Here is a 27532-nt window from a genome sequence, read left to right on the forward strand (position 1 = left end):
TCTCAATCCTGGCTTGAAATGGGATTTCTATTATTTCCTTTTCTTGTCACAATATACTTTGTGAGTAGATAAAGCAAATCATATTTTTGTTTTATTGTTGGAAAACCAAAGCCCAGAGGTAAAGTCGTTTGCTCGAGATAGTTTGCATAGACTGAGATTAGTGCCCCCATCTCCTCCTTTCTCAGTTTCTTGCTTCATTAGTTGGCCCTCAGGCTAGTGCTAGAAGCAAAGACAAAGAGTGGGTCACTGCTCAGCAAGTACCTGAGCAAAACAGAGTCATAGAGACACATGCTTAAAAACGGTGGTATATATATATCCTGAGGACTTGAAACCAGTATGTCAAAGTGATGTCTGCACTCCTGTGTTCACTGCAACATTAGTCACAGTAGCAAAGACACAGAAACAACCTAAGTGTTCACCAGCTGATGAATGGGTAAAGCAAATGTAGCATATATACACAGTGGAATACTATTCAGCCTTAAAAAAGAAGGAAATTTGGCTATCTGCAACAACATGGATGAACCTGGAGGATATTATAGAAGTGAAATAAGCCAGGCACGGAAAGGTAAAAACTATATGTTCTCACTTATATGTGGAATCTAACACAATCAAATTCATGGAAGCTGGGAATAGAATGGTGGTTATTGAGGCCAGAGGCTGGGAGAACAGGGAGATGTTGGTCAAAGGGTACAAAGTTGCAGTTAGATTTAAAATCATATAAGTATTTAAGCTGATGGATATGTTAACTAGCTTGATTTAGTCATTCAGCTCTGTATACATATAACATCACTGTGTATTCAATAGTAATATACAATTATAATATCAAAAAATAAAACTTTTTTTGTTAAAGCAACAGTCCCTGCTTCTACTAAAATTTAAGGAGTGGAAGGGATAATCCTTCAAGTCTTCACCTTCAAGTCTTCAAAGTGACACCTAGCTACATGAATGACAATTAGTAGTACATACCTCAGAGCAAAAGCATCTTATTTTCAAAATAACATATTCCACTGAATTTCAGAGATATTCCTCACATATGCTTACTCATTTTTCTCCTATAGTAAGAATGAGGCCTGGCAGTATATATTGGATATATTGTACTTTTTCCACATTGTGGAAAGCTAACCGCTTCAACTGATAAATTATTCTAGGCAGAGAAAAGTGATGCATCTTGACTAAATATTAAATATGTAAACTTTAAGTAGATGAAGAGCATTGCATCTATCAAATTTGACTTTAATATGTTTAGAATCTTAGAAGATTCAACATTTTAAATGTTTGTTTTGGAAGCTGTGAATGTTCAGTTAAAAAGAATTATCATGAAGCTTAAATGGTAGCAGGTATTATGACCAACCTTTGTACAAGGATTGATTAAATGTAAAGACAAGAGAGGAAAAACATTAGGAGGGAAGAGGGATATTTGATTTGAGTCCTAGTTAGTGCTTCATTGTCAGTGCTAGCAATTCACTTTTGCTGTCTCCTTTTTTTCATTGGACTTGAGAAAGGATTATAGGACTTTATGTCATCTCACATCTAAAATTCATTTATAGTGTAAGCCATTGTACTAACATTGGAGTATATAATTCATAACAATAAGAAGAAACATAGACCTCAATTTTCAATAGAAAAAAAATAGACAAACTGGTACAGAGAATAAGAAACTCTTAAGATTTTCATAAGGACATGAATCGTATATATGAAAATACCATTGTTTGTAGGCCCACAGTTGATGCATATTCATCCCATATTAAGAGATAGGGAGGAGTGATATGATGGACACACCAGGGCTAGAGTCAGAGACGTGGCTTTTAGTCCAACTTCCCCTGTTACTATGTAACTTTGGCAGTTAAACTTTGGGAACCTCAGTATTCTCATCTGTGAAGGTAAAGACAAACATTACCTGTGAAGCGGGGGCTATGGTGATAATAATTAGCAATATTTTAAACAGAGAGTCTTCTACAGTGTTTGACACAAAATAGATGTTTAAACAAACTAACAAAACACCTTAGCTGTCATCTGCTATGCAGTTCAAGGTAAAGAGCAGATGAGAAACCCAGCTTAAACACAGTGGTAGTCCTGGAGAATGGATAACCAAAGCAAAAACAAAGCAAAACAGTTACCAGACAACATGGAGGCTGGTAATGGCAGTGAAATCCTTGATTGCTAGCAGTGGAAGGAGATATCCAAATAAAAAATGAGAAAAATAAAGAAAGCTAAATTCCTCTTAGATCTGGAAAACAGAAAAAAATTCTGAAAGTTAAATGTTAAACATATTCAATGACTGTTTAATCCCTCTAAGAAAGACCAGAGACCAGTTATGCAATTAGGGCAAACTCTGACTTTAAGGATATTACTGAATCCCACTACCAGTTCTGACACCTATGGGGTAGGTTATGTTTACCTGGGCATGTTAACCATTCTCATTATCTGTTTTCTGCTCTGATAAATAACATAGAGAAATATGTATGAAAACACCAAATGCTGTTGGAGCACTGATCTTCAAACTAGGATATGTCTAGACCATTGTGGTCCAATAGAAATATAACATAAGCCATAAATGTGAGCTAGATATGTAATGTGAACTTTTTTAGTAGCCACATTTTATTTTTTAGAGACAGGGTGTGGCTCAGTTGCCCAGGCTAGAGTGCAGTGGTGTGATCATAGCTCATTGCAACCTCCCACCTCAGCTTCCCAAGTAGCTAGGACTCAGACGTGCACTGCAATGCCTACCTAATTTTAAAAAGAAGTTTTTGTAGAGATGAGGCCTCGCTATGTTGCGCATGCTGGTCTCCAACTCCTGTACTAAAGCTAGCTTCCTGCTTTGGCCTCCCAAACCGCTGGAATTACAGGTGTGTACTGGCCACATTTTAAAAATTAAAAAGGTACAGGTGAAATTAACTTGAGTAATGTGTTTTATTTAAATCATTATATGCAAATAATTATTATTTCACCATACAATTGATATACAAGTTATCACCACTTTACTGCTTTTTCTCCATCTATTAAGATGATTGTAGTTTTTGGTTTATTGTATTAATATAGTATATTAAGTTGGTTGATTTTCATGTTTTAAGCCAACCTTGTATTCCTGGGATGCATTTCCTTTGGTTATGGTGTATAATCCTTGTTATATGTTATTGGATTTGGATTGCAAGCAATTTGTTGAGAATATTGGCATGTATATTTATGGGGGTTATCAGCTTGTGGTGTTTTTCTTCTTGTGATGTTTTCGTCTGTTTTTGGTATTAGAGTAACTAATACTGATCTCATAGAATGAGTTGGGAAGTATTACTTCTTCTTATAATTTTTTGTTAAGAGTGTGTGAAAGATTGGTATTAATTTTTTTTAAGTTTGTGGTAGAATTGATGAGTAAAGCCATTTGGGCCTAGACTTTCCTTGTGGAAAGTTTAAAAATTGTTAATTCAATTTGTGTTTGTTATAAGTCTATTCAGACTTTTCATGTCTTCTTATTTTCGTATGAGTTGTTGGTGTTTGCGAATTTGTTTATTTCATCTAGGCTTTCTAATTTGTTGATATATAATTGTTAATGGCATTCTCTTTTTTAAAAACTTATTATTTACTTATTTTTTTAATTAATTTTTTTCTAGAGATGGTGCCTTGCGTTGTTGCCGGGCTGGTCTTGAATTCCTGGCTTCAAGTGATCCTCCTGCCTTGACCTCCCAACGTGCTGGAATTACAGATGTGAGCCACTGCATCCTGTCCATAGTGTTCTCTTCTAAGCCTTTTTATTTCTATGAGGTTGGTACTGAGATCCCCTTTTTTATTCCTGATTTTAATAATTTGATTCCTCTTTTCTTGTTCAGTCTCACTAAGCATTCATTAATTTTATTGATTTTTTAAATAAGTAACTTTTGATTTCATTGATGTTTGCTCTTTATTATCTGTTTCATTTATTTGTGGTTTAATATTTATAATGTTATTTATTATGCTTGCTTTGGTTTTAGTTTATTCTTCTTTAGTAGTTTTGTAAAATAGAAGTTAGATCATTAATTTGAGATCTTCCTTCTTTTCATAATAAACATTACCACTACAAATTTCTCTCTGATTACTGTTTAAGCTGTATCTAATAAGTTTTGGTATGTTGTGTTTTTGGTCTCATTAATCTCAAATAATTTTCTGATTTGCCGGTACATTTTAAAATCATTTTTTATTTAAAAGTGTTTAGATTACTTTTTACATATTTGTGTTTTCCAAATGTATTTGTTATTGTGACTTTTAAATGTATTCCTTGGTGGTCAAAGAACATCCTTTGTGTGATTTAACAGTCTTTAGACTTACTGAGTTTTTTTTTATGGCCTCTTAACGTATGCTTTATCATGGAGAATCTTCACTGTATACTTGAGAAGAATGTGTACTCTGCTATTTTTAGAGTTTTCTATAGATAAGTTATATCTAGTTAGTTTATAGTGGTGTTCAAGTCTTCAGCCACTATTGGAAGCAGGTTATTGATGTTTCCACTTATTATTGTTAAATGTCTGTTTCTCCTTTCAACTTATGTATTTTACTTCATGTTTTAGGAGGCTCTGTTGTTAGGTGCATTTATGTTTTTGTTGTTTGTCTTCCTGATGAATTGACCCTTTTATCATTATGTCTTTTTTGACTCTAGTAGCAAATCTTGTCTTAAAGCCCATTTTGTCTGATACTAGTATAGCCACTCCAGTTCTCTTTTGGATACTGTTTGTATGGTGTACAATTTTCTAATTTTTCACTTTGGACTTACTTATATCTTTGAATCTAGTGTGTCTATTGTAGATGGCATATGAGTGAATTGTGTTTGCTTCGTTCTACATTCTCTATCTTTTGACTGGAGAGAGATATGCATTTTTATTAGAGGAATGATATAGTCATTATTTGATAAATTGCACATTCATTGCTTTATTAAAATTAGTTGATAAGAATTATATTAATTTATATTCCTCTTATAATTGATGAGATGCATTACTTGTATTAGATCTATATTAAGTTTGATGTCCTTTCATAATTTGTCTTATAGGATTCATTTTGTAACTTATTTCTCAATGTTTGTGGATTTTGTTGTTTTTTGTTTTTGAGATGGAGTCTCGCTCTCTTGCCCAGGCTGGAGGGCAGGGTTGTGATCTCAGCTCACTGCAACCTCTGCCTCCTGAATTCAAGCAATTCTCCGGCCTCAGCATCCTGCGTAGCTGGGATTACAGGTGTCCAACACCACACCCAGCTAATTTTTGCCATGTTGGTCAGGTTGGTCTCGAACTCCTGACCTCAAGTGATATGCCTGCCTTGGCCTCCCAAAATATTGGAATTACAGGTGTGAGCCATTGTGCCCAGCCTCAATGTTTTAATAATGTTTTTTGCAATGCAAATTAACACATTTGTTTGAATTTAAAATAAAGGCAGAAGTTTTCTGGAGGGAAAGTACAAATTGGCTTACTGGTTTGCCAATATACATAGTACACATGTTCCATAAATTGAGCTAAATATGAAGGACCACAGTTTTGATTTTATATAAATGTATAAAATTCAAGGGCAAAGTATAATGCAAATGTGAGTTCAAAGAAAAAAAATCTGAAATTTTAAATTAAAACATCTTTCTCATTAAAAAAGATAGTCATGGGTATCAGATTGTTATGATATTCAGATTTCATTAAGTACATTAAAAATAATAGTAATTTAAAGTGACAAAATAAAATATATACTAAAACTATATCCTTTGCAACAATTATTTCAACTTACAATATTTTTAGAGAACTTAAAATGTATGTATGAGACATCTAAAAGTGTTCAAATATGCAAGCTATGTTTTGGAAAATATTCAGTTTCTTTGAGTAATTCTTAAGGGAAAAAGTTTGAAGAATAGTTTAAAACACTCCAAACTCATAGTCTCTAGTTGCCTTAGTTACTACTATATTACCAGCACCAATCACAGCCCCATGATTGAATGAGTGAATTAATGTGTTAAGTGCCCTGAATGGTATCATTGCATTTTACATACTTGCTGCCTAAAGAAAGGACAACCTGGGAGGCTGATGTTTTCCTACCTAGTTTAAGTAATTAGGTAGTAGGTAGAGAGCTGGGTCTTGCTGTAAATGAGGAAAGGAAAGGGATACCTACAATCCTGACTCTCTTCCAGACAGCCCTGGATGGCTATGTTTACCTTTGGCAGACCCTAGATAATGAGAAATAAGATTAGGACCTAGACTAAAGAGAGCTCAACAAAGTGTTACGATCCATACACAGCAATTACCTTGAATCCTACACACTTTCCTGGAGCATGTACTTCTTGCCTGGCACTCTGTGAGGCACTGGGCATGGAAAGATGAAGATGACAAGGTACATGGGAAGTATACTTAAAAAAAGAGGTCTGATGAAGCAGGATAAATGCTGTAAGAGGAACATATCACGTTATAGGTTCAAGTACTGGAAACTGCAGTTATTTGACCACTTTGACCTACCAAAAACTGGTAACTCATATGGTTTAACCTACATGTTATATGCAAATCCATGTGAAAGAAAAATAAGTCTTGAGGAATTTGTTAAGAAGGGCAAATGATGTGCAGTTGGCAGCATTTGAACTGTACATTGGAAGATGAGTGGATGGATAGGTGGCAGGTGGGGCATTTGAGAGAACATAACCAACAGGAGCATAAGTGGAAAGTAATGGAAGATGCAGATGCCATCTAGAAAAGGACACTGAGTGTTCTTTGCGTTGAGATCTGGGAAATGAGATAAGAGTGGAAAGAGCCTCAGACGTATGTTAAGAGTGCTGCAGGCCCAAGAAGACACTGTTCCACAAGCAAAGGCAAGCTACCAAAACTTTTTTTAGAGGGAGTATTGTTAACAGATAAAAATTTTTAGAACCCCTTAGGTGGCTGCATGGGGAATGGGTTGCAGATAAGGAGATTGAAACTGGAGGCACTGAGATACTTAGGAGGTGGCTGCAATAGTTAAGGTGAATATAGTAGATGTGTACAGGAGTTGAGGAGTGGGCATGTTTCTCTGATGTAATTGTCATAGTTTGGCCACTTATTAGGTTTGAGGGGTTAGTTGAAAGAGGTACAGGTTGAGGAGTGGGGGGGGGGGGGGGGAGGGGGGAAGAGTAAGCTAAGTGGAAATATCAGAGGGTAAGAGTAGGGTTTTGGTCTATGGATCTTGGTTTTTGTTGGTGTGCAGTTGATAGCTGAGGCCATGAAAGTGTATGAGATTATCGGGCAAACTTACCTAGGGAGAGCAGGGAAACAGAATAAGGGCAAAAGGGCAGAGGGGGAGTTAGGGATGAATCTGTACCTTGTACTTTGCCTCATTTTATCTCTGTCACAGCAGTTGTTTACGTGAGTGTCCACTCTTCACAAGTTTGTGAGATCTCCAAAGATGGGTAGGAGCTAGATCTTATCTGTTCTTTAGACTCCTCAAAGCTCCACTATACTCAAAAGGTAGCTACTTAAAGAAGTGCTTGCTGGATCATACTCTTATTTTCTAGGTTTTAGGCATTGTTTTAAGTGCCACATAGGTGCCATTCCATTTCACACTTCATAATAGCTTTATAAGTTGATGCTATTATTAGCCCCATTTTATAGATAAGGAAACTGAAGCATGAACTCATTCAAGGACACAATCAATGAGTAAGAGCCTGGATTTAAACTCAGACTGTCTAAAACCAGAGGCCACTGAGTACTAAAGTCTCTGCTATGGAATGAGTGGGATCAGAGGGACTTCTGTTTAGTACTCTGCAGCTTAGAATTGCTTTCATAAGCAATTCCAGTGTCCTCAAAGTAACTTTGTAAGATGGAGGGAGGGGATAATACTATTATCTGTATTTGATTTGTGAGTAAATGAAAGCTAAAGTCAAGTATACTCATGAAGACACAACAGTAAGTGGCAAAATCACCACTGTCTTCCGAGTTACATTCCTGTGTTCTGTTCACTCCATCTTGTTTCCTGTGAATCCAGTTGTCTGCCCTATTGCTCAACAAGATAAAATGCCTGAGCTGGTGGCTGGAGGCTGGAGGAAGAATCTGGAGAGAGAGAGAGACTGTGGAAAAGGCATATAAAGACCTTTGAACTAGCAGAACATATTTCTTTGAGGGACGTAGGAACTTCATTCTAGTGAGACTGTAAGATATCAAACTTACTTGTGAGTTCTAACATAGTCTCTTTCATAAATAATCAAGAATGTTTGAAATTTAGGTACAAACTGTGTATAGAAATGATTGGTTTGTTGGTTGTAAATGTAAACAGAGATAATTAACTTGTTATTTCTTCATCCTTGCTGAGGACATACTGTAACTTTTCCTTAGGCATGACATCAGAGGTCCCTATACTGTCTAAAGGATTCAGTCTCTTTGGAGCCTTCTGTAGTTCATTTACTGTAGAGGATAAGATTTACCCTCTTCACTGGAGAATGGAAACAAGAATGATGGATTCTCAACTTCTATAGGCATTTGATTTACCTAATCCTCTACCACACACAGATTTTTTTTTTTTTTTGGATGGCTAGTGTCTTAGCTAGGAGCAACTCACTAAAGATTTCAAAGGAACTGAAAATGAGATTGATAATAAGCTTTATACTTGTGTTCAGCTCATTTTAGTTCAGAAAAAAAATTTCCATACATCTGACAGATACTGCCTTATTTGAAATTTAGAAATCTAAGGCAAGGTTGTCCTGCCATTTCTCTGCCATTACACAAGATTGGTTATCTTGCCAAGTTTCACTATTGCTAATATAGACTCTGAAGCAACAAATATTACAAAGGATTTATAGAAGAGAAATCTCCTGTTTTGTAAGTTAAATGTAGACTTGTTTATTCATATGAATGGTGAAAGTATATTCTCTCTATGGCCAATATGGTTAGGCCCTTAACTTATAAAATAAGCAATGTTATAGAAATTAAGACAGAGATACCTACATTCTTGTTTAGGGAAGGATGGAAGGAAGGAAGAAAATTCAGTAATTCTTTCCTCTAATAGTCACATTTATAATATTTAACAATTTGTAATATAAACTATTAACATTTATGTCATTCTCTCCATGTGCAAGGCATTATTCTGAACATTCAGTACCCTTTTCAAATCCATGATAAATATTACTATTGTCTTCATTTCAAAGGCGAGTGAACTAAGGCACAGAGGTGTTAGGCAGCTTGCCTGAAACCACAGAGCTAATAGTAGAAACAGTATCCCAGAGTTCCTGCTCTTAATTTACTGTGCTGAAATTTTTGTGAGTCTCATAATTTTGTCTCCACTAAACTGGAGAAGACTTCCAAGAGGCGGTGACAGTTTAGAAGATCTTTGTTTTTTGTGAGGATTTGTCGTGTTTGGTTTTCTTATTTTTTGGTTTATTTGTTTGTTTGTTTTTGAGACAGGGTCTTTCTCTGTCACCCGTGATGGAGTGCAGTGCTATAGTCTCAGCTCACTGCTGTCTCCGCCTTCCAGGCTCAAGTGATCCTGTCACCTCAGCCTCCTGAGCGAAGATCTTTGAAAGATGGGAGTTAATTTAATTAAGAATGGAAACCTAGAGAATTTCAGTTTTTGAAAGTAAACTTCTAATTCTAACCGAAATCCGGAACAGTGCTTCTTCATGAAGCAGAGATGTGATGCTGCATTAACTTTATGAGAAACTGATGGCTGAGTGTCAGCATGGTTTTTCTGTTGATCTTATTGAAACCAGGGGCCACAGTTTTTCATTTATACATTCATGCTCATTGTTGGTGTCCTTCTTCTAGGTCATATACTCTACAAATGGATGTTGTTTCTTTTTTCCTTCCCTCCCTTCCTTCTATTCTCTAAGTCAATGAAATCCGTTAAACGAGCCAGGCTCTGTGTCAGGGGCTGATGAGTAAATAAATAAATAAATGAATAAGACAAGTGCTGTGGCCTTTAAGGAGGCTCAATGACGGTTGTTTTGTTTTGTTTTGTTTTGTTTTGTTTTGAGACAGAGTCTTGCTCTATCACCCAGACTAGAATGCAGTGGTGTGATCTCGACTCACTGCAAACTGCACTTCCTGAGTTCACGCCATTCTCCTGCCTCAGGCTTCCAAGTAGCCTGGATTACAGGTGCCCACCACCACACCCGACTAACATTTTGTATTTTTTAGTAGAGACGGGGTTTCACGGTGTTAGTCAGGATGGTCTCCATCTCCTGACCTCGTGATCCGGCTGCCTAGGCCTCCCAAAGTGCTGGGATTACAGGTGTGAGCCACCGCGCCCGGCCTCAATGATGGTTTTAAATGGCCCTCTGTTCATGGTGTAAGCAGGTAAAAAAGAGGGAATTGTTACTTCAACCTGGGGCATTGGGGAAAGGCTTCAATGGAAAAGCTTAGCACTTGAGTTGAATCTTAAAAGATGTGTAGGTTGGGGGTGAGATGGTCAGAGGGAAATAGGAAGAACATTCTAGGAAGAGGTATCAGCAAGAATAGCCAAGCCTTGGAGGAGACAAATAGTAGGATATGTTATGGAAAGGGAAGAGGGTGTTGCCTAGATGGAGCAAGGGGGTGAGGTGAGGCCATTTGAGCAAGGCTAGAGAAGTAGGGGAAGTCAAGCCAGTCGAGACAGAGGGATTTATCACTGAAAATTCACTTCCAGGACCTGCACCTAACACAGGATCTGTATATGGTTATAATTTGAACATTCCCAGCAGTTTGTCGTGTAGTATCTGGGATTCAGGGCTTCAGGCATGCTGGATGCTTTTACTAACGTATTCTATGGTGTTTTATATAGGTCCTGGCAAGATTAACATATTGTTTTCTATGATGACAAATAGCTAATATGAAATGAGGATCAGTTTGATCTTTCATATAAGGTCTAGAGAATGTTTCTTTTTTTTTTTTTTTTGAGACGGAGTCTCGCTCTGTCGCCCAAACTGGAGTGCAGTGGCCGGATCTCAGCTCACTGCAAGCTCCGCCTTTCGGGTTCACGCCATTCTCCTGCCTCAGCCTCCCCAGTAGCTGGGACTACAGGCGCCTGCCACCTCGCCCGGCTAGTTTTTTTGTATTTTTTTAGTAGAGACGGGGTTTCACCGTGTTAGCCAGGATGGTCTCGATCTCCTGACCTCGTGATCCGCCCGTCTCGGCCTCCCAAAGTGCTGGGATTACAGGCTTGAGCCACTGTGCCCGGCGAGAATGTTTCTTCACAGTTACCCCAGACTTTTGGAATAGCATCTGTTTTTCAGTTCTAATGCAAAAGTATCTTACTCAGATTGAATATTAATGACTAGTAATATTCATTCCAAGTACCTATTTTCATCAAATTTCTTTTTTTAACTTTTAAGTTCAGGAGTACATGTGCATGTTTGTTACATAGGTTAACTCGTGTCATGGGTGTTTGTTGTACAAATTATTTCATAGGTATTAAGCCTAGTACCTATTAGTTATTTTTCCTGATCTTCTCCCTCCTCCCACCCTCCACTCTCCAGTAGGTCCAGGGGTCTGTTGTTCCCCTCTATGTGTCCATATGCTCTCATCATTTAGCTCCCACCTATAAGTGAGGATATGTGGCATTTGGTTTTCTCTGCCTGCGTTAGTTTGCTAAGGATAATGGCCTCTAGCTCCATCCATGTTCCTGCAAAGGACATGATCTTATTTTTTCATGGTGTGTATGTACCACATGTTCTTCAGTCTACCATTGATGGGCAGTTAGGTTGATTCCATGTGTTTGTTGTTGTGAATAGTGCTACAGGGAACATACACGTGCACGTGCCTTTATGACAGAACGACTTACATTCTTTTGGGTATATACCCAGTAATGGGATTTCTGGGTCTAATGGTAGTTCTGTTTTTAGCTCTTTGAGGAATTGCCACACGGCTTTCTGCAGTGTTTGAACCTAATTTACATTCCCAGCAACAGTTCCATCAAATTTCCCAAAATAATAAATATGTAATACCTGTGATATGCCAGACAATGTTATACGCATTTTACTAACAACACAATGAGAGATAGGCATCTTTATTATCCCTAGTTGATAAATGAGGAAACAGTAGTTGAGTAACTTGCCCAAAGTTATAAGCTAGTGAATGTTGGAGGTGGTAATTGTGCACAGGCAACTTACTCCAGAGATGTTAGGCCTGATTATCGTTTATCTACTCTTCCAATTTATATATATTTTTCAAACTAAATCACTGGACAGATTTTTAAATTCTTTTGACCACTTGTTTAATTTACATGACACAATATTATATGAATATAATTCACATATACAAACATTACATGCCCATATGTGATATATGATAGTTATTATAGATCAGTAGTTCTCAAACCTGGATATAGATTGAAATCATAAAGTGAGGGAGGTTTTTTTGTTTGTTTGTTTCATTTTGTTTTGTTTTGTTTTGAGATGAGGTCTCATTCTGTTGCCCAGGCTGGAGTGCAGTGGCATGAACAAGGCTCATTGCACCCTCCATCTCCTGGGCTCAAGCAATCCTCCTGCCTCAGCCTCCCAAGTAGCTGGGACTTTAGGTGCACTCCACCATGCCTGGCTAATTTTTAAAATTTTTTGTACAGACAAGGCCTCACCATGTTGCCCAAGCTGGTCTTGCCTTTGGGGCTCAAGCAGTCCTCCTGCCTTGGCCTCCCAAAGTGCTGGGATTACAGGTGTGAGACACTGCACCTGGCCCATGTGATGAATTCTTTAAAAAACTGTTATTGGCTTAAGCCCCACCTCCAGAGATTCAGATGTAATTGCTTTAGGTGAAGACTGGACATAAGCATTTTAAAAACTCCCCAGGTGATTCTAATATTCATCTGGGGTTGAGAACCAATCATTTATGGTTTACTTCAGGCACTGTACTATACATTTTACACACATTATTGTCATTTCACGTGACAACATGATTAGATAGGGTATAATTATTGGTGTTTTACGGATGTGGAAATTGAGGAACCAAGGGGTTATATATAATTTGCCCAAATTCACACAGCTAGTAAATTGCAGAGACAATGTATGAGGTGAAACTGCATTTTCTTAGTTGTAACTACCATGCATAAAAATCAATCTGTGTCATAAATTAATTTATCAGCATTCTGGAATATATATATTTGTATGTACATGCTAAAACTCTTAAAATCTGAATAATTTAACCAATTTTCCATTTGGTCTGTTAAAAATACCTTTGAAACTAAATTATATATCTATTTCTATTATATACAATACAATATATATTTTATATTATGTAATATATTGTTATATATGCCATGTATTTCTAATATTAACCTTTTCATTTCATCTTTTGTACTTCTACATATGAATATGTAAAACATTCTAAATAAGCTTTCAAATACATGAGTAACTTTTAACAACTACTGGTTGTTAATATTTCTATTGAGAAGAAAATAATATAAAAGCCATTTATCCTTAGTGAAAAAATCTTAGGTTACCTTATGTGAAGAATGTCCTAACCACAAGCAGCATCCAACAGCTAATATTTGAGCACATGTTTGCTACTATGCCAAGTAGAGTGTCTACTACTTTCTATGTATTATTTCATTTAATATATTCAATGCATTAACTCACCTCACCTCATCTCTGTATTTAAAACTTCCATGTTTGCATATTTAGCTNATTTCATCTTTTGTACTTCTACATATGAATATGTAAAACATTCTAAATAAGCTTTCAAATACATGAGTAACTTTTAACAACTACTGGTTGTTAATATTTCTATTGAGAAGAAAATAATATAAAAGCCATTTATCCTTAGTGAAAAAATCTTAGGTTACCTTATGTGAAGAATGTCCTAACCACAAGCAGCATCCAACAGCTAATATTTGAGCACATGTTTGCTACTATGCCAAGTAGAGTGTCTACTACTTTCTATGTATTATTTCATTTAATATATTCAATGCATTAACTCACCTCACCTCATCTCTGTATTTAAAACTTCCATGTTTGCATATTTAGCTCAGGACTTCCTTCTGAGGTATGAACTGCTTATTTGACTACCTACTTGATGTCTTCCCTCAGATGTTTGAGAGGTACCCCAAACGTAATGTGTCCAAAATGAAGCTCTCAATTTTCCTCCATTTATTTTTTGTTTCCTCAGTCTTTTCCATCTCAGTAAATGGCTCACCATCTACCCAGTGGCTTCATGCCAGAGAATTAGGACACATCTTACATTTTTTTTTTCTTAGCTTCCAAAATGATCTTGTTGGTTTCATCTCCAAAGTGTATCTCAAATCCATCCATTTCTTTCTATTGCCACTGACGCCACTGTAGTCCCATCCATCAATATCTCTTAACAGAACCTTACTATAACCTCCTAACTGGTTCCCTTGTTTCCACTCCTGTTCTCTTATAATTCATTCTTTACCCAGTAGCCCGTGTTGCATCCAGTTCATCCTTTTTTTTCAAAGTCATCCAGTGGTTTCTTTGGTCTAGTCTACAAGGCCCTGTGTCTTCTACCATCAACTTGAGACCACTCAACCTCTCATGCACCATGCTCAACTATTGTGGTTGTTCAGTTCTTCAAACACTCCAAACTTTGCTCTGACTTAGAGTTTCTGAGCTTGCTGCTGCCTTGGCCCAGCTGACTCTTCTTCCAACTGTGTGGCTGACTCCTCATCTTTCAAATTTCATCTAAGATTTATTTCCTCCTAGAGACCTTCATGGGCTGTCCTCTCTAAAGTGTCCTCCTTTTCAGGCCATCTTTTATTTCCTCAGAAGCATTGCTTACCAATATGTAAGATTTAATTCATTTATTTATTTTATTTTCTATTTCATTTGAATATGAGATCCACGATACACTCAGATATGCCCTGTTTGACTTATTCCCAGCTAGTTATTTAGCATGTAGCACAAAATATGCTCACAATAGAAGATAGTTTAGTTCTATGTTAAAGGAATATAAATGTCATGAATCTTTAATATGCAATAAAAACATAATAATCTCTCCCTGAGATTTTAAGAGAAAAAGTTAGACTAATGGTTCCCAAACTCTATTTTATGTAGTAATAAAATAAGAGGGAAAAAAAGCAAGAGCGAAAATTATGTTGTGAAGATTCTGCTATTGTTGTTAAGTAAGTCTAGTTATAAACAAGAAAATCGCCACACTTTCTATGTCTACCATCATGGTACCAGACAGAATGGTGGAGAGCTAAAAGCATTCTAGGCCAAAGACTGCATCTATAAAGGCACAAAAATGGAGATAGTATGGCGGCTTGGAATAAAATCAGTAAGTATAGTTGGAAGAAAGTGACCGATAACAAGTTTGAAGAAGTTAACAGGTTTAGATGATGGAGAGTTTTATATACATGTGAAAGCATTTGGACTTAACTCTATAGGGAGTGTGAAGTTCTGTAGGATAAAACAGCATTCAATGGGAAAATGCTGTGGTTCAGTTTGTACTGAAAAATTATTTTGTGGCCAATATGGCAAATGGTTTGGAGGGAGATGAGATACAAATCAGAGAATCCAGTCAGAAGGCTGTTGGCGTAACCCAAGAGTGAGATGGCAGGTCAGGCTAGAAATGAGGAGATGGCATTGAGGATGAAGGTGAAGAAACTGGTCTTTGTTATTAGCAAAATCGCAAAAATTCTTGAAGCTTATGATTCCCATGAGGTTCCAATTGACTACTGTTTCCAGTTCTGGCTTACATCTTCTACCTATGAGATTTCAAATGAATTTCCATGTTGCGTATCAGTTGGCCTCATATCTTCCTTTTTTTTTTTTTTGCAAATGTGTCTTAAAGAAAACCATTACACTATAGAACATTCATTGTGAGGGTTTAAAGAAGAAATGGATGTGAAAGCACTTTTAAAGTACTATACAAATGGAAGCTATTTTATTACCAGCTATTTTATTACCAATTTAGTTTACAAAGAGAAAAATCATTTTCTAGCATGTAAGCTCTCTCTGGTAAGCAAAGTCCCTAGGCAAAATGAATCATTCTTATAACCATAGCACTTTTTTGTACTTCTATCATAACACCTCCATTAATTATAAATTGTTTATGCATTGGTTTTTTTCATAATGCATAAATCCTTTGTAAGCAGAGACAGAGGAGTCTTATGAATCATGCATCTTGGTTTGTGGTAGACAGTAAATGGTCAGCAAATGTTAATTGCATGTATGAATGAATGATTAGTTCACAGGAAAGGATAAAGTCAGGTAGCAGGGAGCTGGTACAGACATCAGAGATTAAATAAATAATAGGGCAAACATACTAAAGTGAAAAGATTTAGTGTTATTAATGATCATATATTCAGTTTTAGTCTATAAGATATGTATAGTGTGTATAGTATATATACTGGTATATATATGTGTATGTGTGTATATATATTTATCTTGTAGACTGTACTACAAGACTATATGCCAAAATGCTGTATCAACTTGCTGTATGTAAAGTTATTTTGTAATACTGATAATTAAAAATCCTTTTGCAGTATTTGTTTATCCATTCATTCAGCAAATCTGTTTCCAATGCGTGATAAGTGCAAAGCACTGTGTGGACATGTTCCTATTCTCAAGAGGTTTGTTATGCAGTAGGAAGGAGAGGAGGGCCTGCTCTCTGCCAAACACTCTCCTAGGAGTTTTGCACAATCCGTTGAGTATTCTTTATATTTTTAACAGCTCTGAGAGGTAAGCATTATTACACCCATATTACAAAATAAGAAACCTCAACACATGGACACAGGGAGGGGAACATCACACACTGGGGCCTGTCGGGGGTTTGGGGGCTTCGGGAGGGATAGCATTAGGAGAAATACCTAAGATAGATGACGAGTTGATGGGTGGAGCAAGCCACCATGGCATGTTTATACCTATGTAACAAACCTGCATGTTCTGCACATGTATCGTAGAACTTTCAGTATAATAAAAAATAATAAAATAAAATAAGAAACCTCAGCTAAGAGAATATTATTAATTTAGCTGAGACCACAGAGCTAGGAAGAGGCAGAGGCAGGTTGATTGATAACAAGGAAGAACATCAAGGATTATTTCTTTTTCAGAGTCTGGATCCATTGCAGCAATTTTGAAATTAACAAATAATAAGGGAAGACCAACAAGGACAGATGTATAAAAGTAATGAATCATAACAAGAGCTTCATCCTCATGGAATTACTGGTTTAGTAGAACAATTTAGGAAAATGAATACAATCATAAGGTGGGATCTTAACCAAATATGGTCAGATCATTGGGGGAAAAGCTCTCGGAAAGTGAGCGGCATCTAGGTGTCATATGAAAGTGTTCTGGGCTTGGAAGGCCAGAAGATCACTGTTTACGACATCACTGCAGTTCTAGTTGTGTGCTGGTGGGAAAGACACTGAAATTTCTTGACCTCACCGCCCTCATTTGTTAAATATAAGAAATAATAGAGCTTTCTACCTTATTTTAAGAATTAATGGGTGGAGGTATGGGAAAGCAGTTTCTAAAATGCATTACAAATTTATGATTAAGAAAATCAATTTTATAGAAACAAGTTTTTGGTGTAAGAGCCATCAAATAAGAGAAAGCATAAAGAAGTGAGTTGTACATTCTTATTCCTAGTAACATGGTGTCTGTTACAGAGTAAGTGCTTAATAAATCCTTTTTGAGCTTAGCTCCTAAATGACTGAAAGAGACAAGAGAAAATCAGATTCTCTCTCTTCAGGTGAGTGGGAAGACATGTTACATCCAAGTTCTTGTAACCTATTCAACACACCAAACAGTTGTCAATAAATATTACGTATAATCTAAAATGCTGATTAAATTGGGTCTTCTTTGTCAACTTGGTTGTTTGAGATGCATATGTACGTATGTGTTGCAGAGATGTATGTACATGACTGTGTGTATGTGTTTAAAAGAATACACTTGGGAGTTCTGGTGAACTGTCCTCATATTTGTTTGGTTCTGTTAAGTATCTAATTCCTTTCTGTTGGTGAGGGTTGGAAGCATGCAGCACAATTGGGGTCTAGAGTAGTACCATATATTTTCCATGGATACTTATATTTCAGCAGATATTATAGACATTCATTAAAGGGATAAAGCTTAAGCCTGGTAATGCTATACACTAGCCAGAGAGAGAATTTATTTGAGGACGGCTGGTTTACTTAGCACCATCAAACCACATATTCATAGTTATCAATCTGCCTACCAAAAATACCTTTAAATTAGATAGGTGACTATACATACACATGCCTTTGCTAAGAATGTGGGCAATACTCACCTACGAATCTTAATCTTGTAAGGAATAACAACAATAAGATTACTAAACATATGAAATCTTTATTCTACTTTAACATTTCATTCAATGTCATTTAAATGTGTTTTTATAAGATGTTATTAAGAATAAATGTTTAGAACCTCTGCCTCCTTAAAGATAGAGTAGATTATTTGCCCCTCTTCCTTCCACTAAGAACAACAAATAACACTGAATGTTATATGCAACACAAAAATCTAAAAGTCCAAAAGGTAAAGAAAAGAAGGATAACCATCTAGGCGTCTTGGAACCCAAGGGACAGTAAGGCCCTTTGATTTCCTTTTTGCCTTGTATATCCCAGAATTGGAGGTGGAGAAACTAGAACTCTGTAAGTGCTAACATGTTCAAACAAACAAACAAATAAAGCCCAAACAAAAGTCTGCTTTCTGTAAAAAAAAAAAAAAAAAAAAAAAAGAGAGAGAAAGGAAAAAGGGCAGTCTAGCAGCACAGAAACTTTAGATGATAACCATCCTATTCCAGCCAAATACAACAGAAAAAAAAAAAAAAAAAAAAAAAAAAAATGTGGCCCGGCTATCAGCTATGCCAGCAATGACCAAGTGGGTAGCCTAGAGCTCCACTCTTGCTAGGCTGTAACAAAGTGTTCCCCCCAACACCCTAAACATACCTGGATGTGTTAGATGGTGCTGGATGGTGTTAGAAGAGGCCAAGTAGAAAGCTAGTACTTTCATTCTTGCTGAGAAGTAATGAAGACCCCCTACTCACAATGTCAGTGGAGACCACATGTGAACCTGGACTTCCACGTGCACCCTGCAGTAATTAGGTTCTACTCCCTCCCGCTACTGAGTCGACATCAGAAGATACCTAATGGAGAGTCTGGATTTTTGCTAGTGTTCAGTGGTAATGAGGCCATACAATCCCTGTGGTGGACATGTGGGGAGCAGTAATGAGTCATTTACACTTTTATCCAGGGTGGTATCAGGGGAGGGGTAGTGGGGAACTGAGACCCCCACTTCCTCTCAGTAGTGACATAGAGCCCCCTGTTCTCAGGTATCAACAGGGGCCAAGTGAGGAACCTGGGCTTCTATCTCTACCTGGAAGTAATGAGTCAATATCCCTGTCTGCTGTTGCCAGAGTGATATCATCGATAGCTAACAAAAGTATAAGGTTAAAATAAAATCTGGAGTTTCTTAACAAAATACCCAAAATGTCCAGGTTCCAGTAAAAAATGATTCATCAAACCAAGAACCAGGACAATCTCTCTTGAATGAATAGTAACAATAAATGCCGACACTGAGATGACAGAGATGTTAAGATTTGAGGAGTTTTCAACCATTATTTTTTCAGCTCTCCCTTTTTTCTCCTTCCCATATTCCGATGACATGAATGTTAGAGCTTTTATTTTAGTCATAAAGGTCCCCAAGTCTCTCTTTTTTTCAGTATCTTAAGATTGCATAATTTTCATTGTTCTCTCTTTCAGTGTACTGATTATGTTTCCTGTCCCATTTATCTGAAAAAGAAAGTTAAAGCAGCTATTATAAAAGATGCTTCAATGAGCAATTGTAACATGCTTGAAACAAATGAAAAAAAAAAAAAAAAACAGTCTCAGCAAAGAAGTAGAAGCTGTAAATAAAGTCAGATTTTAGAACAGAAAATGCAATAACAAAAAAATTCAGCAGACGGATTCAACAGCTGAATGGAGGGAACAGAGAAAAGAATCAGTAAACTGAAAGAAAGAATAATAGAAATTATCCAATCTGAACAATAGAAAATAAACTTAAAAATTGAACAGATACTCAGGACTTATGTGACTATGTCAAAAGATGTAATATTCATATCACAAGACTACTGGAACCAACAGGATGTAATCAATATATACAGAACACTCAATCAACAACAGAATACACATTTTTTTTTCAGCACCTATGGAACATATGTCAAGTTAAATCATATTCTGAGTCATAAAAAGAACAACAAACTTATAACAATTAAAATCATGCAGAGCATGTTGTCTGACTACAGTGAAATCAAACTAGAAATTATTTTTAAAAATAACAGTAAAACCTCCAATCACTTAGAAACTAGACAACTTACTTCTAAATAACCTTTGAGTCAAAGAAGAACTCTCAAGGCAAATAAAAAAATACATTGAACTGAATGAAAATGAAAATAATACATGTCAGAATTTGTGGGATGCAGCTAAAGCAGTGCTGAGAGAAAAATTTATAGCACTAACTGCTTACATTGGAACACAGGACACATTTCAAATTAATAGTATTAGCTTCCACCTCAAGAAACTGAAAGAAGAATAAATAAAGCAGGCAGAAGAAAGGAAATGATAAAGATAAGAGTAGAAATTAACAAAATTAGAAATAGAGAAAAAGAAACAGCTGGTTCTTGCAAATTTCTAGTAAGAGTGACAAAGAGAAAAAAAAGAGAAAAGACAATTTACCAATATGAAAAAATGAAACAACCGATATAACCACAAACCCTGAAGACATTAGATAATAAGTGAATATATGAACAACTCCACATAAAACATTTGATAACACATAAAATGGATCAATTCCTCAGAAAGCAAACTCTCAACACACTGAATAAGAAATAGATAATTTTTATAGCCCAACAACTCGTAAAAATTGAATTTGTAACTTTAAAACTCTTTGATCCCCACCCAAATCTCATTGAATTGTAATTCCTAATGTTGGGGGAGGAACGGAGTAGGAGTTAATTAGATCATGGGGAAGGAAGGATTTCCTTGCTATTGTCATGACAGTGAGTTCTCATGAGATCTGGTTGTTTGAAAATGTGTAGCACTTCCCCCTTCTCTCGCTCTCTGTTCCTCCTGCTCCTACATGTGAAGGTGTGTTTGCTTCCCCTTGCCTTCCACCATAATTGTAAGTTTCCTTAGGTCTTCAAGCCATGCATCCTGTACAGCCTATGGAACTGTGAGTCAAACCTCTTTTCTTCATAAATTACCAGTCTCAGGAAGTTCTTTATAGCAGTGTGAGAATAGACTAATACATCCAGTCCCAGATGATTTTACGGAAGAATTCTACCAAATATTTGAAGAACAACTAATACCAATTCAGCACAGTGTAGTCTCTTTAGAAAACAAACTAGAACTACTTCCTAATTAAACGTATGAAACTAATGGTATTCTGAAATGAAAACTCAAAAGAAGTACAGAATAAAGAAAACTATAGGTAAATATCCCTCATGAATATAAACAGAAAATATTTTATAAAACATTAACAAATATATTTCAATAATATATAAAATAATTATACTTCATGACCAAAATAGATTTATTCCAAGGATGCAAGTCTGGTTCAATATAGAAAAACTAGCCAATGTAACCCACTATATTACCAGAGGAAAGAAAGAAAAAAACCACACAATCATGTTAGTTGATGCAAAGAAAACAAAATGAAACAAAAAACATTTGACAGAATTCAGCATGTATTTATTATAAAATCTATCATAAAAAATAGAAAAAGCTGGGCGCAGTGGCTCAAGCCTGTAATCCCAGCACTTTGGGAGGCCGAGACGGGCGGATCACGAGGTCAGGAGATCGAGAGCATCCTGGCTAACACGGTGAAACCCCGTCTCTACAAAAAAATACAAAAAACTAGCCGGGTGAGGTGGTGGGGGCCTGTAGTCCCAGCTACTGGGGAGGCTGAGGCAGGAGAATGGCGTAAACCCAGGAGGCGGAGCTTGCAGTGAGCTGAGATCCGGCCACTGCACTCCAGCCTCGGCGGCAGAGCGAGACTCCGTCTCAAAAAAAAAAAGAAAAAAAAAAAAGAAATACAGGATAACTTTCTCAGCTTGAGAAAAAAATTATAAAATATCTACAGCTTAGCATTATACTTAGTGATGAATTACCGAATGCTTTCCCCTTAAATTGAGAAAAATACATGATGTCAGCGTTCATCATTCTTATTCTACATAATGCTGAAGTTCTTTCTAGTTGTCGCAATTAAGGCAAGCAAAGAAAAAGACATACACATCAAAAAGGAAGAAATACTACTTTCACTATTTGTAGAAGACATGGTTGTCTACATAGAAAATCTGAAAGAATGTATTATAAAAACTCTCCTAGAACTCATAAGTAAGTTCAGAAAGATCACCGGATACCAGATAAACATGCAAAAACTAATTGCATTTCTATATACTAGCAGTGAAAACATGGACATCAAAATTAAAAGTATGATACCATTTACAGTTGCTCCAAAAATTAAATACTGAGGTGCAAATATAAAAAATATGTACAGGAATTACAAACTGAAAACTACAAAATACTGATGGAAGAAATCAAAGAATTTCTAAATAAAGGAAGAGGTGTACATGTTTATGGATTGGAAGACTCAACATAATAAAAATATCAATTCTCCCAGACTGATAAACATATTTACTAAGATCCTCATCAAAATTCCAGCTATATTTTTTTGTACATGCAGATGAGATTATTCTAACAGTAGTATGGAAAGGCAAGGGAACTAGAATAGCTAAAACAATTGTGAAAAAGAATGTAGTGTGAGGAGTCACTCTGCCCAAGTTCAAGACTTATGTAGCTATAGTAACCAAGACTGCATGTTATTGGCGGAAGGATAGACATATAGATCAAAAGGACATAACAGAGAATGAATACAAAGGGACTACATAAATATACCCAACTGATATTTATTATTTTAAATTTTAATTAAATTTTTTGGTAGTTGAGGTGTTTAAGTTCCTTGTATATTCTGAATATTAATCCCTTGTAGGATAAATAGTGTGCAAATATTTTCTCTCATTCTGTAGCTTGTCTTTTCACTCTGCTGATTATTCCCTTTGCTGGGCAGAAGGTTTTTAGTTTGATTTCATCCTATCTGTCTATTTTTGTTTTTGTTGCCTGTGCTTTTCAGGTTTTATTCATAAAATATTTTCCCAGACCAATTTTCTGAAGCATTTCTCTGTTCTACTTAATAGTTTTATTATATTGGGTCTTACATTTAGTTCAAAGTGGGGGTCTAGTTTCATTCTTCTGCATATGGATATACAATTTCCCTAGCACCACTTATTGAAGAGATTGTCCTTTCCCCAGTGTATGGTCTTGGCAATTTTTGGCAAAGATGGAAAGGCAATTCATAGGAGGAATTATAACTTTTTCGACACATGGTGCTAGAGTAATTGTAATTTATAGACAATAAAATGAACATAAACCTAAACTTCACAGGTTATGCAAAATGTAAAATGCATTATGTATTTAAACATAAAACATAGAACTGTTAATATTTTAGAAAAGAACATAGGAGAGAAGCTCTGTGACCTAGTCTTGCGTGAAGGGTTCTTAAATATAACATTATTAGTAAGATTCATAAAAGACGAAAATGAATAAATTGGACTTCACTGAAATTGAAAACTTTTGCCTTCAGAATAACACTGCTAAGGGAATGAAAAGACAAGATAGAAGCTGGAGACACAATATTTGGAAACCACTTCCCTGACAAAGGGGTAGCATATAAAATACATAAAGAACTCTCAAAACAAACAACCTGATTAGCAAATGGCAAAACAAAAATTAAAGCCATGATGAGTTATCACTACATACCTATCAGAATGGCACAAATAAAAATTACGACAATACCAAATACTGTTGAGAATGTGAAGAGAGTGGATCTCATTTGTGTTGCTGGTGGTATGTAAAACGGCACAGTCACTCTTGAAAACAGGTTAGCAATTTCTTTATAAACTAAATATGCAGCTATCATTTCATTCAGCAATTCCACTTTGAGGGATTTATTCAGGGAAATGAAAACTTATTTTTAATAGAAACTTGTACATAAATATTCAAAGAAGTTTTATTTATAATAGGCAGAACTGGAAACAATCCAGATGTCTTTTAATAGATGAATGGTTAAACAAACTGTGATACGTCAATGTTTATTCATCATCTATTTGGTGTCACAGGACTCAACCAGGTGCTGAAATACATTTGTGACTTAAATTTCATAATGTAAATATTATTATCCTAATTTTGTAGATTAGAAATTTGAAATTAAGGGAGTTTAATAACTTAGCCAATGTCATTCAGGGCAAAGACTGGAATTTTCAACCTGAGTTCATGGTATTCTAAAACCCATTTATATCCCACAACAGGAAGCTGCCACGAAAATTAGGTGAGGGACTATGTGTGCTTGTTATTCCTTGTAATCGAGAAGGATATAACTAATCATGTTATACCCTGTCTAAGGACTACTTCTGTCATTATATTTTCAGCCCAAGGTGATTGCCTAAGAACAGACTTTCTTTTTCAGTAGTTCCCATTCAATGCATTTACCTAGGTAGGTATCTGCAAAGTCATGGCATTTGATGAGACTTCGCCAAGAAAGAGAATGGGCTTAAACTCTCTTCTGTTGACTCATTTAACTAAGTAACATAACTAAGGCTTATTCTTTTTCATAATTAGGTTTGCAACCTCATTTTTGGAGCCTAAAACACTCATTTGCTCACATGGATGCCTGGAATGACTTTGTTTTACAATGCATTTCCTTGTCTTCAGAGTCAACTAAAACACAACCATTGAGGTCCATCCCCAGTTATGGAACAGGTATGGTTGAAAAAGAAGACATATCATCACATTTTGTAGCCAGAAGAAATTATTCAATTGAATCAATCACCTCATTTTGTAGAGGCAGAGTAACTTGTCCAGGTCACACATATGTGTTTAAAATTAAAACATGAGTCTTAGATTTCTCCTGAGGCTCAAATCTGGGTGTTACCAAAACTTCTTTCTATGCTCCATACGTTGAATTCCAGTTGCTATTCCAAGTTTTACAAGAGCAATTCTTGTTTTGTGAATATACCATGAACAAAATACTTAATTATTTCTTTTAAAAACCAAATTTCAAGGTCCTTAAACCTAGAAGGAATGGCAGCTGCAAAGATATAACTTGCTATGTTACCTAAGCACCTCTGTGTTTTAGCCATGCCTCTTAATTTTGATACCTTAACAAATTCTTGTTTGTTGCTTACCTTGCATTTTGCTTGGCTCTGGAGAGGAGATTCAATGATAAAGTAATAAAAATACTGCCTTTATCTAATTTGGAGTGTTGATGAATGAGAAAATGAGATAGTAGATGTGAAAACTTTTGTAAAGTGTACAATTCTGTAAAATTAGACATAACATGACACCATTTGCAATTGCCAGTGTATATGATATCATAGATGGAGATTTGAAATATTGAAAACTCCTGATCATAAACAAAAGATACATTTATATTGTAAGTTTATGACATCTAGACATTGAAATTGGACAGAATGCTTAATAACAAACATTTGTTATGTGCCGATCACTTTTTTATAATTTCTGTTCTCTACTCAAATGTAAATACAGAAAAGTTTTATCTTTTTTATTACTATTATTCCAGCTCTTAGAATAGTAAGCACACACCATGCACTAAATATTTGATGAACAAGTTAATGAATTAATACTTTTTGTGTATGTATGTTCATTTTATGATACATGAACAAAAGTGGAATTTGTGGACATAAGATTATATAAAGTTTTGATAGATATTGCTAAATTCCTCTTCTAATTAATTGATTATACCAATTTATATTTTAATTGTCTAATTTATTAAAAAGGACACTGAGTGCCTGTATATTTTAAGCTCTTTTGTATCTGGCTAGCATGCTTTTCTTCTGGGAATAACAGTCCCTTCCTCTGGGAATTATGACTTCCCTTATCCTTCTGCTGAGAGCAGCCAAGTTAATGTGAATTCGTCTTCTGATGCAATGGATTGGGTCAGGAGTGGCTCCAGACTCAAGCTGGGCTAATCACAGAACCTCATCTCTGAAGTTATCAATTATTGGTCCAGGAATGTTCATTGGATCTAGTCAGGGCCAGAGACTGACTTTCTTGGAATTTTTGGGCATGGGAAACTTGTGACTTGAATCAATAATGTTCTGATGGTTGAAGCTATTAAGGACTTAAAACTCACAATTTGTTGGTTGCTGTTTTTCACCAAAGGGACAAAGTTAGTTGGCACTGAGAGAGAGAAGTATGAAGCCCATACCCAGAGAAGATCCCCCAAGATAAGTCCAAATGCAATTTGAGTGCCTGGTTCTCAGTGTTCCTGCAGTCAAACTACATGAGCAATGTTAAGATTGAGGAAATATCTCAATCTCTTTATGATGATAGTAGTAAACAGTAATAATGTTCTTATTTTTAACTTAAATTGATTCAAATTATCTTTCCCCCATTTTTTGTAACCAAGCATCATAATAGTGAAGCTTACTACACCAGCAGGCACCTTGACTTAATGTTCTCTTAAGCAGTATATGAAAGTATCCATTTGCCCATATATTTACCTATAAGGGATGTTTTAAATATTTACATTGTTGTGTTCATATGGTGAGTAAAAACGATGGAATCACTTATTTGTTTTAGTTTGTGTTACTTAAGAAGCAGCTAAGCTGAGAATGTTTTCAGGTCTTTATTGGCTGTAATTCTTCTGTGAATTGCTGATATATAATATTTGGTCATTTTCTCTGGGGTTGTATTTTCTTATTAATTTGCAGAAACTTTTAAAAAATGGCTATTAATCTTCATTATATTCATTGCAACTATATTTTCCTGGCCTACTATATGCTCAGTTGCATTTGTTTATGCTATATTTTATCACATAGAGGTTAATTATTTTATGTATTCAAATCTATTATGCTTTTTCTTTAGGATTCCTGATTTTTTCTTGTTTAGGAGCATTTGTCCCACTTCTAAATTATTTTCAAAAATCTAAATTTCCTTTTTACACATCTTAGTTTATTTCCTACCTTTCATTTTATGTTATTCCAATCACTGTACTTTGCTCTTTTCATATGAAATTTAATGCATACTTTGCAAGATAAATATTGTTATCTCTATTTTCCAGATTATGGCAAGGAAAATGAGTTTCAGAAAGTTGTTCAGGTCACACATGGTAAGTGCTGATATTCTGGCAGCAAATCTCATAATCATTGATATGGTTTGGCTCTGTATCCCCACCTAAATCTCATCTAGTAGCTTCCATAATTCCTGCATGTTGAGGGAGGGACCCAGTGGGAGATAATTGAATCACTGGGCCGGATCTTTCCTGTGCTGTTCTTGTTACAGTGAATGGATCTCATGAGATCTGATGGTTTTAAAAACAGGAGTCTCCCTGCACAAGCTTCCTCTTTGCTTGCCGCCATCCATGTAAGACGTGACTTGGTCCTCCTCAACTTCTGCCATGATTGTGAGGCCTCCCAAGCCACATGAAACTGTGAGTCCAATAAACTGCTTTCTTCTGTAAATTGCCCAGTCTTGGGTATGTATTTATCAGCAGTGTGAAAATAGACTAATACAATCCTTCAACCTTTCATGCCATCTCTGCAAAATATAGATGAGAAACTGG

The 27532-nt window shown here is 35.9% G+C and overlaps 1 long non-coding RNA gene across 1 annotated transcript; it reads left to right on the top strand.

Annotated features, from left to right (window-relative positions):
• The first annotated feature begins 3636 nt into the window (after window positions 1-3636).
• Window positions 3637-27077, top strand: LOC108531752 (uncharacterized). Its single transcript, XR_001886267.1, has 3 exons — window positions 3637-3756; window positions 24568-24708; window positions 27032-27077. It is a non-coding gene; the product is annotated as an uncharacterized LOC108531752 (long non-coding RNA).
• The last annotated feature ends 455 nt before the right edge of the window (window positions 27078-27532 follow it).

The sequence above is a fragment of the Rhinopithecus bieti genome, unplaced genomic scaffold, assembly GCF_001698545.2.
Source record: "Rhinopithecus bieti isolate Rb0 unplaced genomic scaffold, ASM169854v2 scaffold_9237, whole genome shotgun sequence".
Classification (NCBI taxonomy): domain Eukaryota; kingdom Metazoa; phylum Chordata; class Mammalia; order Primates; family Cercopithecidae; genus Rhinopithecus; species Rhinopithecus bieti.